The sequence below is a fragment of the Microtus pennsylvanicus genome, chromosome 8, assembly GCF_037038515.1.
Source record: "Microtus pennsylvanicus isolate mMicPen1 chromosome 8, mMicPen1.hap1, whole genome shotgun sequence".
Lineage (NCBI taxonomy): Eukaryota > Metazoa > Chordata > Mammalia > Rodentia > Cricetidae > Microtus > Microtus pennsylvanicus.
In genome coordinates this window covers 25,129,001-25,140,856 of record NC_134586.1, presented here as the reverse complement: position 1 = coordinate 25,140,856, position 11,856 = coordinate 25,129,001, and positions in this window count along the sequence as shown.

Sequence of the window (11,856 nt, the reverse complement as noted above, 5' to 3'; positions counted from 1 at the left end):
CCGGTCTGCGGATGCACCGAAGACAATACCTCTCGGAACGCACGCGAAAGGCGCGATAACTGCAGCCTCAGCCGAGCGTGCTACGCTAAGGGACGCTGAGGCAGGAGGATCACAGGCGACCCTGTGCCCCAAAAGAAAAAGGATATCATAAATTCTGTGGGCTGGACAGATTCAAAGGTAGACAGGGAAGCTAGAGCAAGCTCGGTCTCTTAGAAGCCTGTATGAACCTACAAGGAGCTCCGAGTTGATGTCAGAATAAACAGATCATGCATTTAGGAGCGTTTCCTTAGTTGAAAAAAAAAATCATTGTCTCAAACAGAGGCTAAACATTTTATCACGCTCCGCTACTTAACTCCCGTTTCTGCTTCGTGAATGAAACCAAGGATGAGTGACCTCCCTTACATTGAAAATCCATCCACAAATAACTTTAGTCATCAGAGATCCCAGATATGAGCTACAATTCAAGCGCCTTGTACCCCTCATCTCAAATCATGTCAACCAACAGCTCTACGCTTCTTTATTTAATCATCTAGCCAGTCCTAAGAGCCCTAGCAGCATAGAGCAGTGGTTCTCAACCCTTTGGGGGGAGGGGCAAACGACCAGCTCACAGGGATAGCCTAAAACCATGGGGAAACATAGATATTTACATTACGATCCATAACAGAAGTACCAACAATAATTATCGTTGGGGGCCACCACGACCTGAGGGCGATGTTGAAGGTCGCAGCATTAAGAAGGTTGAGAATCACTGGCCTAGACGGTGGGCGAAATTGCTCAGTAGGTACATAAAGACACCTGTACACCTCTGCCAAGTAAGGGGACCAATTCCCAGCCGGGTGGTAGTGGCACACGCCTTTAATCCTGGCCTACAAGAGCTAGTTCCAAGATAGTTCCAAAGCTAGACAAATTTTGTCTCAAAAAATCAAATAATAATAATTTGAAAAGAGGACCAATTCCCACAAGCTTGACCTATCTCACCCCTTTCTCTCTATTTAGGTGTGTGTACAGGGATTATATACATTTTAGGAGCTGTGTTGTAACCTAGGGAGGGAACTGCTGGAACCACACTGCTGGCATTGGACTGCTGGTCCACTGTGATCTGAAGTAAATTCACCTCCCTCTATCTTAGCCTGAAGAAAGAAAAAGCGATTTTTAAAAAGGAGCTACCTGCTTTATATAGAACTGTCCTAGTAAGCACAGAAGGCCCCTCAACATCCATGGGAACTGGACCTAGGACTCTAGGAATATTCAAGTCTCATATATAAAATGGTAGGTAGTGTTTGCCTATACCCTATACACACCCTAAACCACCTCTAGATGAAGTCATACTGAATACAAAACTGTACAGACAGGAGAGAACACCTGAACCTATCCGGTACTGATGTAGTCTTTTCAAGTGTCTTCTATCTACAGTCGGTTAAATCTGAAGAAGGCCGACTGTAGGTTACACCTCCTGACACAGAGCATCTGCTTGAGTGGCTACATCTATTCTTCGTTATGCCATTGAGAGCAGCCTAAGGTAGCGAACCTTCTTTACAGAGGACACATTCAGAGGAGCAAATATGCAGTATGGCATACTGCCTTCAGAGAAAAAACAGGGCTACTCTGATAGCCTCCTGGCACAAAAAGCAGGTTTAACCAAAAGACCATGAGTAACGCAAACTCGGATTGGTCTTAATAATAAAACCCAGAGTCAGCTATCGGGAGTGAAAGTTGAAAGATTAGAGAAGCCAGCCACAAGTTCTTACCTCTACTTCAGACCAAAGGGCAATCCTGTCTCTGGGAATACGCAGTCTGAATGCCGCGTGTTCCGGTCTCCTCCCGCCTTATATTCCTCTCTCCGCCCAGCCATATCCCTCCCTGTTTCCGCCTCCTCGGAACTGGGATTAAAGGCCTCCGAGTCCCAAGTACTGGGACTAAAGGTGTGAAGCAACACTGCCTGGCTCTGTTTATCTTTTTGATAAACAGGATCAATTTCCTGTAATTCAGGGTGACTTTGAACTCAGAGATCTTTTGCCTCTATCTACCAAGTGCTGCCATGATAAACGTGTGCCACCACTGCCTGGTCTCTATAGCTAACGAGTGTGGCTAGTTCTGCACCCTTATCTTCAGGCAAGCTTTATTTGTTTTTTCCTTTTGTTTTGTTTTGTTGTTGTTTTTGTTTTCTCAAGACAGGGGGTCTCTGTAGCTTTGGAGCCTGTCCTGGAACTCACTCTATAAACCAGGTTGGCCTCAGACTCAAAGATCCACCCGCCTCTGCCTCCCGAGTGCTGGGATTAAAGGCGTGAGCCACCACCGCCTGGCAGAAAGCATTATTATTTGTTAAAGCACATACAAAATACCACCCCAACCATGCTTTCTTAAAGCGTTTTGTAATAAGGAGAAACTTGATCATAACGAAAATCTAGCAAGCACACGCATACACGTGGGATTGCGTGGATCATGTACACACACACACACACACTCACACAGAGAGAGGGAGGGAAAGAGAGAGAGAGAGAGATTGGCAGAGAGAAAGGTTGCACAGAGCATGAATAGCTTGTTCCTCCTACTGTAACTCAATCCAGTTGATGATAGTAACCGTACACCTTCCAGAAAAAGTAGGCTGTGCAGGGGAAGCTGAGCTGTAGGTATTCAATCAACTCCCCGGCCACTTGCAGTTTAAAAATGCCCTCTATTATCCACCACACTGCCACTCCCTGCACAGTATCTGAATGTGTACAGCATTGGTTTTGATAAGGAACTTTTCCTTAATCATATCTGAACAGCAAAATTGGTTATTTTATGCTCATAAAAATCCTGAGGGGTAGATAAGATAAGCATGATAAACTGCAAAATAGTCAACGTTATAAGTAAGTCAAAAGCAAAAACCTAGTGTTAATAGGGCCATTTTCAGTTCTTAGTTATGCCTTAAGCGTAATGTAATCAACACTTCAAACACACTGGTACCCAGCTTTACAACAGTCAGCTCTTAAACTGGGTTGCTAGAGCTTCCTTATGAGATTTCAGAGATAACTCAAGAAGACCCTGCCTCAGGTCTGTCTAAGGACGTGGCACATTTTAAGCTGTTGTACTGCCGAGGTCCTTGGATGAACAAATAATCATTGTACTTTTCTGAATAAGTAATCTCCCCCATGCCATTATGGGAAACCATGAGAATGGCCATACAGGACTCAATCTCGTTGCTGAGGCTTCACGGTCGGTTTGCTTAGACCACTATGTCTCACATCTCCTTTAAGATGCGCTTTATGAGCCGGGCGGTGATAGCGCAAACCTTTAATCCCAGCACTCGGGAGGCAGAGGCCAGCGGATCTCTGAGTCTGAGGCCAACCTGGTTTATAGAGTGAGTTCCAGGACAGGCTCCAAAGCTACACAGAGAAACCCTTTCTTGGGGAAGAGAAAAAAAAAAGGTGCTTTATTATAAATATTTTGGGTAAGTTGGTCTGGGTTTCATTATATGCCCACTAGGTTTTGGTTTGGTTTGGTTTGGTTTGGTTTTTTTTTTTTCAAGACAAGAGTTTCTCTGTGTTATCCTGGCTGTCCTGGAACTCGCTCTGTAGACCAGGCTAGCCTCAACTCAGAGATCTACCTGCCTTTGCCTCCCGAGTGCTGGGATTAAAAGTGTGTGCCACCACCTCCCGACTTTTTTAAAATTTGAACTATTCCTTTATTTGCGTGGATTTTTTTGTCTGTATGTCTGTGCGCCACCTGCAGTCCCGTTTGCAGGTGTTGTGAGCCACCATGTGGGTGCTGGGAACTGAACTCGGGTTCTCCAGAGGTATAGCCTGTGCTCTTCAATGCTGAGCAACCATCTCCAGCCTCCCAGCTCGTTATTCTCTGGTGAATTAATATCGCTCTGAAGGTTAGAGGTCAGCTGAATGTCTGGAAAGGCATCCTTTGTAGGTAATGCTACAACCCTGGAGTCAGAGAAGTCTTAATTTAAACCCCAGCTTTATTTACTTGCTACACCAGACCTTTGCTTATTAACTTCCACAAACCTCAATTTTTTTGCATCAATAAGTTAAATATCTTATTAGCACTAATTTATTAAATTATGAGGATTAATGAAGTTACCCAAATTTAATGCAGTTCAACATAACTCAAGCATAGCAAGAGCTTAGTAAACATTGGCTATTATTCAAGTTGATTCCAAAATAGCTGAGCAGCAAAGAGGAATATTTTTAGAAGTGTGACAGCAGTGCAGATAATTATACTCAAATGCGTGTCTTTGGGTATGAGACCAATAAATGCTCTCTCTATCCAGTTGGATTTAATGGCTCGATAAAGAGTTAAGTTTGGAAATGCTTGGTCAGAGGAAAAGATGAACTTTGAGTTCATCTCAAAGATATTACCCATAGAGTTGGACCTCTTTGATTCTCTTCAATATCAAATAAGATTTATCTGCCCAACCCCAACCAGCCCTTTGACTTTATTTGGGGTTGGGCTTGGCTTGAGGGGAACAAGGTCTTGCCTAGGCTGGTCTGGAACTCTCTGTAAAGGGGAAGGATTACAGGCATGGACCACCACACCCAGATCCTGGTAACTCTTGGATCTACTTCTCAGCATAGGTGTCTACTGATATCACCCCACCCCACCTCCCCAAAAAGCACAAGCACCCAGCCAGCAACAGTAAAATTTGCGGGTTTTCTTTTTTTTCTAGCTAGTAAAATTCTTTAAAGTAGCCTGTAGGCACCATCTGTTGCGCATCTTCTGGGGCTCAATTGATTAAAAATGAAGGACTCAAAATAGCAAAGGAGAACTGTAAAGTAGCATACAATCGCTGGATCCCAGGGTGCTCTTTTAGGTGCATCTGACTGCAAAATTCATGTGTCTAGAGAAAAGGGGCTGGTGTCTTGTGTCAGCACCTCCACCGGCAGACAAGGAGCGGCTGAATCGACTTCTCCCCGCGGCTTCCACTGCCAGAGTCAGCAGGCTAGAATAGCTAAGCACTGGTCAAGCCTTCCCCACCCACTCCCCTCCTCCTTTGGCTGCTCTGCTTTTCTACGCACACTCTCTGCCTCTCTTTAACTGTGCCCACATAACGCTCAGAGCAGACACAAAGGGAGCCGGGGTCGGGAAAAGAACGGAAGCTCCCATAGTGGCAGAATCACAGAATGTGGTTGAAAGGATGGACGTGTTAGCTGGGCGAGCCCCCCTCCCTTTCTTTAATTGCCTCTGGTTGTGAGATCCCCCCTCCCTCACCCACCCCTGCCCCCGCCAGCTCCCGAGGAATCATATCACCTGGGACGCTTGCTTAAAAAGCAGGCTGTGTGGTTTCCGACCTGAGCCACTAAAGCTTCTAAAACTATTCCCAAGTCTGCATTTTTTTAATAGCCACGCCAGGTGATTGTGTGCACATGGAAGGTCCTGAAGAGAGCTAGATAAGCACCTGCAAAATGCTGTATATTTAAAGCACTCAACATTTATAAACTCACTGTAGCCTCCAGCAATCTCATAAGGTTGAGTAAATAGTGTTAGGCCCCCTCCCCCAGCGAAAAGGTGAGACAATGAAATTAAAACCCTGGTGATCATCTTGTTCTCTTGACTGCCTGTTCATCTGGGGTATTTTCAAATAAATCCGTTTTGGAAGACTTGAGGGAAACAATGGGGTAAAGAAATTTGAAGAGGCAACATGTTCTCTCCTAGCAAGGGTAATGCCAACTAAAAGTGGGGACGGGGAGGAAAGGGTGTCTCCCCACTTGGTGCAAGAAAACCAGGTTGACCTGGGAGACAATTAATTAATGGGCTTCAACTACAGAAGTGATTATACTCAAACTACATAACAGCTTTTGCAGATGTCACCCTAACCCAGCAGCACCCTGAATGACTAATAAACATGCAAATTTAATTAATTCAACCATCCTAAAGGCTTGGCACCACCACAATTGTTTGGGCTTGCTTTGTCATATACATAATGCATATATATATAATAAAAGAATATTAATTTACTTATTTATTTTTATTTATTTATTTTGGTATTTCAAGACAGGGTTTCTCTGTAGTTTTGGAGCCTGTCCTGGAACTCACTCTGTAAGGCCAGGCTGGCCTCGAACCCACAGAGATCCACCTGCCTCTGCCTCCCAAGTGCTGGGATTAAAGGCATGTGCCGCCACCGCCTGGCCTTCCTTTCTCTTTTTGAGAGAAGGTCTTATATGTAGATCCACGTGCATCTACCTCCCTAGTACTGGGACTGAAGTTGTGCCCAACTTCTCGCTGCTACTCTACCTCCTCATTTTGCTCCTAAATTGTTTCTATTCTCTTGGCTTCAAAAAAACCATTGCACTATTGGTCACCCCGTTCTTCCATCAGCACCAGAATCCCTAAACACCCCCTTTTCTTGGCTTCTCTTCTCTTTCAGAATGAGTTTTATCCTGGAAAATATAAAGCCAGGCAAAATATCAAGGAAAAAGGAAAAATGAGAAAAACCGGGCTTGGAGAGAGAGTTCAAGGACCTCCTCAACCGCCTATCAAAGGGTGGCTAGCCTAAACTGCGTGATACCCTATCTCAAGAAAGAGGAAAACACACACTAAATGTAGTAAAACTAAATAGGATTAGCCAGTGAGGTGTCACATGCTATAATCTCCAGACTCAAAAAACCAAGGCAAGAGCCTCAAGAGTGTCCTAGCCTCCGTGTTTAAGAACACCACTTGCTCTTCCAGAAAACCAGGGTTCGATTGCCAGCACCCACACAGCGGCTTAAAATTGTCTGTAACTACGTTCGAAGGGCTCCCTCGGACGGTGCCAGCCACACGTGCGCTACACATACATACATGCCGTGCAGGTACATGCATCTAAACATATACACAGAAAATGACAATAAATCTTTTTAAAAAAAATCAGTCGAGGGGGAGGTGAGGATGGAGCTCGGTTGGTAATATGCTCTGGTGACAAACACCCACAGAATCTCAGTTCTTGGGATACAGAGGCTGGAAGGGTTAGGTCATCTTAAGCAAGTTTGTTTGAAGGCAGCCTGGGCCAAGGAGACTGTTTCCAAAAGAAAAGAAAGAAAATTAGTGGAGAATTGCTAGCTGACCTCTGCCTCCAAAAACTTCTGAACAGCTGAGCACACATGTGAGATACAGGCTCCTGCAGAGTTAGGCGTGCCAAAAGGACCACAGAAATATTTGGAATGTGTAGTTATCCCTGTCTCTGGGGTCATTTCTAAAAAAAAAGAAATTTAATAGACATTAAGCCCTTTTAGGTCTCCCAACAACCCTGCTGGATTTCAGTATCTTCTTTCTGTAAATAAACAATCCAAGACACAGAGATGTTAAGTATCTTATCCAAAGTCACACAGCTGTAAGAGGCAGAGCCAAGTTTTGTTCTCGTTTATTCCAATTCCCCTCATCATCCATCTAGAGACTAAAGACTTGATGTCTTCAGGTTTTTTCACTTCTTGAGTTTGTCTCATCTGTTCTTACTGTTTGGGCATATTTCTTCAATGGCATTTAAAAATTTGAAAAATAGTGGTGTATGTTCAAATTTGCCACAGACCTAAAAATCCACTAGCCAAGCATCACCTACAGAGAGATTCAACAAAAAAATATTAATAGGTGCTTGAATCCTCAGATACGCATAGATTCTGTTTTGATGAATGATAAATAAACCCACTTCAGTCATAAATGGATCTGCTAAAGCCGTAGAAGCTTTTGTTTATCATTATGGTTTTTGCTCTTCTGATATGAAAAGTAAAAGCTATTTTTTTTCCTGAGACCATAAAATAGTTCAAGATGTCGGGGGACTCACTGGTACATGGGGGACCAAAAGGGTTCAGCAGAAAAGCCAGTTGAGTAGAAAAACCAGGATTTAGTGTTTAACAGACAGGCTGAAAGTAGGTCAGTGTCCCCGACTGTCACAGCTGGTGGAGAATGTTGTCAGAAGATATATGGGGGAAGGGTGGGATTTAAGGTGGGGACGTGGAGAGACCCTGCGTGGAAGACTGTGTGCTAGAAAGAGGGGCTGTACTGGCCACTTTAAGTCAGCCTCCGTAGGCTGGTGGGAAATAGTTGAAGCAGAACCTCCCCTTCTGCCTCCCAGGCCTGTTCCCTACCTCTGCATCCAGTCTGCCGGATACAGAGACACCATGAAAGCAATGAGAGAAAGACAAACCTGATGATTTTTTGATTAAATAAGAGGAAGAAAAAAAAGTGGAAGAATTAATCAGCTAATCCAGACCTCAGGAGACAAGGAAAGGAGTTAGGCAGCTATGGCTGAACAAAAGAGACAGGCAGACGAGGAACAGTGAGAGTCATCTTGAGTGTGTTACTGTAGTGATTTCTAGTTTTGGAAGTTTAAAACTGATGGGAACAAAGTGCTGGGAAGACACCACAATAGATGAAATTTGTAATTAAGAATATAAATCGGAGCTGGGCGGTGGGGGCACACGCCTTTAATCCCAGCACTGGGGAGGGAGAGGCAGGTGGATCTCTGTGAAATCAATGCCAGCCTGGTCTACAGAGTTCCAGGACAGGCACCAAAGCTACAGAGAGACCCTGTCGCAAAACACACACAAATATATATATATATATATATATATATATATATATATATATATATAAATCAGGCCAGTGGTAGTACCTGCCTTTAATCCCAGCACTCTGGAGGCAAAGTCAGGTGGATGGTTCAAGACCATCCTGGTCTACAAGTGAGTTCCAGGGCTACCTAGAAAAACCCTGTCTCAACCGGGTATTGGTAGCACACGCCTTTAATCCCAGCACTAGGGAGGCAGAGGCAGGCAGATCTCTGTGAGTTCGAGGCCAGCCTGGGCTACAAGGCAGGCTCCAAAGCTACAGAGAAACCCTGTCTTGAAAACCAAAAAAAGAAAAACCCTGTCTCAGAAAACAGCAACAACTTAGTAGCTAGCGGGGCATGATAGTGGTAGTGCCTGCCTTTATTTCTAGCACTTGAGATGGAGAGGCAGGTGGATCTGTGAGTTTGAGGCCAGATTGGTCCACATCAGCAAAACCCTGTCTGAAGAAGAAAGGACTTCTCTCTTCCACCCTCACTTCCTGTGGTTACCTGTCCATGGTTAGAACGCCTTTTTACAGGTTTCCTTCCGGGTGTGGGTGGCCTCTATTAAATTTAAGTAAATTAGCAATAATGTCAGTTCTTGGAATGTGGTGACATCTCAGGATCTCTGCTTGAAATTAGCCGTGCACCTCAGACATTCTTTTCATCACCAAAACAGTTCTCTGTCCTTTTGCGTGAATCCCAGATCAGGAATCAATTGGGTCCAGTCACTCTTCTACCCCATCACCAGCAACAGCCTTGAAACCCCTAAGAACTGTTCCTACTCTGAGCACACTGGTGGAACCTAAATATTCACATAACACCCACATGTCATGATAAGCATGACCAGAAAGGGGAGATACCCCCAGGACTAGGAAAACTGGGTTGTCCGGCACCCATATCTGAAGTGTGTGCTGCTTTTCATTATTCCTCCCACTCAGAAATTTCTTTCTCTTCCTAAGGAAGGAACTTAAATATTTATCTTCTGCGTCCCCTCCCCCCTTTCTGTCTCCTCTCCTTTCTTCTGTACCAGATTCTATTTCCACCTCACATTGCCCCTGTATTTTCTTCTAAATCCTGACTTTGTTGTGTCTTGGCTTAATCTGTTAGCTCTCCACTAAACTTTCAGAGAGAGCTGGAACCAGAAACAGCACATTTGGCAAAAAGCCAGTCACACATACCACAGAACCAGAGACAAGCTCTAGGACTGCGAAATCTTTTCAGCAACCCATTCCTGGTTCTTGCAGTCAGCAGTTCACCCAGACCCATGGTCGGAAAGAAACAACACATACATTCGAATACACGTTGCCCACACAAGGCCTCTGCAGTCAGTTCACAAAGACACAATGTCTGCAGAAAGGCAGAAAGGTCTTTGCCGGCTGCACATGCAGGCGATGCTTTCCCCACCCCTTCCTAAGCCGTCCTGACTGGCTCTTTCTTCCAGACATCTCCTCCCCTCTCACTGCCTGACCGTGGCTCTGCTTCCTTTACTGGAGTCCCAAACTCGAACTGCCTGCCATCTATCAATCTCCCGACAAATCCGCGAGCTAGGCAATAACTTCTTCAAGTTCCTCTTGCCCTGACCAGGAATTTAATCCCGCAGAAGGACAGTCCAATCAGAGTCTGCTCCGAATTATTTCTTCAGCTTTTAATTTTTTCTTCTTTCTTTAATTAAAAAGTTCTTGGGGGGGGGGAGAGAAGCAGAAGGGAGAAAAAAAATGAAGTCCATAAAATAAAAACAGACAGGGACAGGCAATGGTGGCGCACGCCTTTAATCCCAGCACTTGGGAGGCAGAGGCAGGCGGCTCTCTGTGAACTCGACGCCAGCCTGGTCTACAAGGTGAGTACCAGAACAGCCAGGACCACACACAGAGAAACCCTGTCTCAAAAAAGCAGAGAGGCAGAGAAAGCCCTGACAGAAAGTTCACTGTATTGAGATTACGGATAAAACCAGAAAAGCCTTTGGGTCCAAAAACAAGCCTGTGGAGGCTTGTAATCCGAGCTACCCAGGAGGCTGAGGCAAGAGGACCAAAAATTCAAGGCTTGTCTGAGTTACAGAGTGAAGTCAAAGCCTGCCTGACCAAGTGAGCGAAACCATCATCTCAAAATTTAAAAAATAAATAAAAACAGGAGGGTGTGGTTCATTCGGTAGGATAACTATTTACCATTCAAGCCCTGAGCACGTCCCTAGCATGGTAGCACTAGCGATGGCGCACACCAGTAAAGGGTAAAGTCAAGAGAATCAGAAATTCAAAGTCCGCTTCAGCCTTACAGCACGGCCCAGGCCAGCCTAGACTACGTAAGGGGGGTGGGGGGGGGGGGGAGCTGGTACAGAGCTCAGAGTTACAGAGCTCTCAAATTCAAACTCCAATACGGGTGGAAGGGTGGACTAGAGCTGGTTGGGGATTAAGAGCGTTTCCTGTTCTTGCAGAAAACCTGACTTCAGTACCCAGCACCCCTGTTGGCCAGCACACAACTGTACACACCTGGTAATACATTCACACAAACACATCGAGATCAAAATGAAATCTCATTGAATCTGAGAAGAGCGCTACCGCTTCTGTCCATATGGTGGTGCTCATGAGCTGAGGCTAAAAAAAAGGGAAAGTGGCGAGGCAGGTTTCAAAATTAAGGCGAGACAAAAGAACAGATCATGTGAAAGATTATACTATTTCTCCTGAGATTTTTTTTTCTCTCCGTCTGTGAGGCTAATAGGAGAATTAGTAATGGAGGAAAACCCTTTAATACGATTATGTATCTTGAAATTTCCTAAAAAGACAAAATAGATAATCATCAAAAGTACCTGCCTCAAGGGAGACTGAAGCCAGTAATCTGAAAGTGTTTACCGACGCGTGGCAGGAAGGTACAGTTGGTCTCAAAGATTACACTACTTGAGACACCCTCCCTTTTCTGTTTCCCTGAGATTCTTTTAACTGGTTATCTGGCAAGATCTGTGCTTGTCATGCCCTTGGGGGATTCAGACAGCTGCTCAAGTCTGGGAAACGTTGTTGTAAAGCAGGGAAGCCTGCCTACCAGAGCCGGGACACCTTGAAGAGAATTGCTAAGGACTCCTGACAGACAGACAGCGGAACTGCTCCTTCCAGGAGAGAATTTCAGGACCTCCTTTTGCACTGGGTGCGGTGGTGCCTGACCGGAATCCCAGCACAAAGAGGAGTCCCAGAAAAGAAAGGTAGAGGATGGAGGACCAAGAGAAAAATAACTCGCATGGGTTATCTTTTGATCCCTCCAATCACAGACGAGAAACGTAAAAAAAGAGAAAACATATTTTAAACAAAAAGGAAGGGGAGAAAGGGGAGGGGAGGGGGAGACTCCTCATACACCAGGCA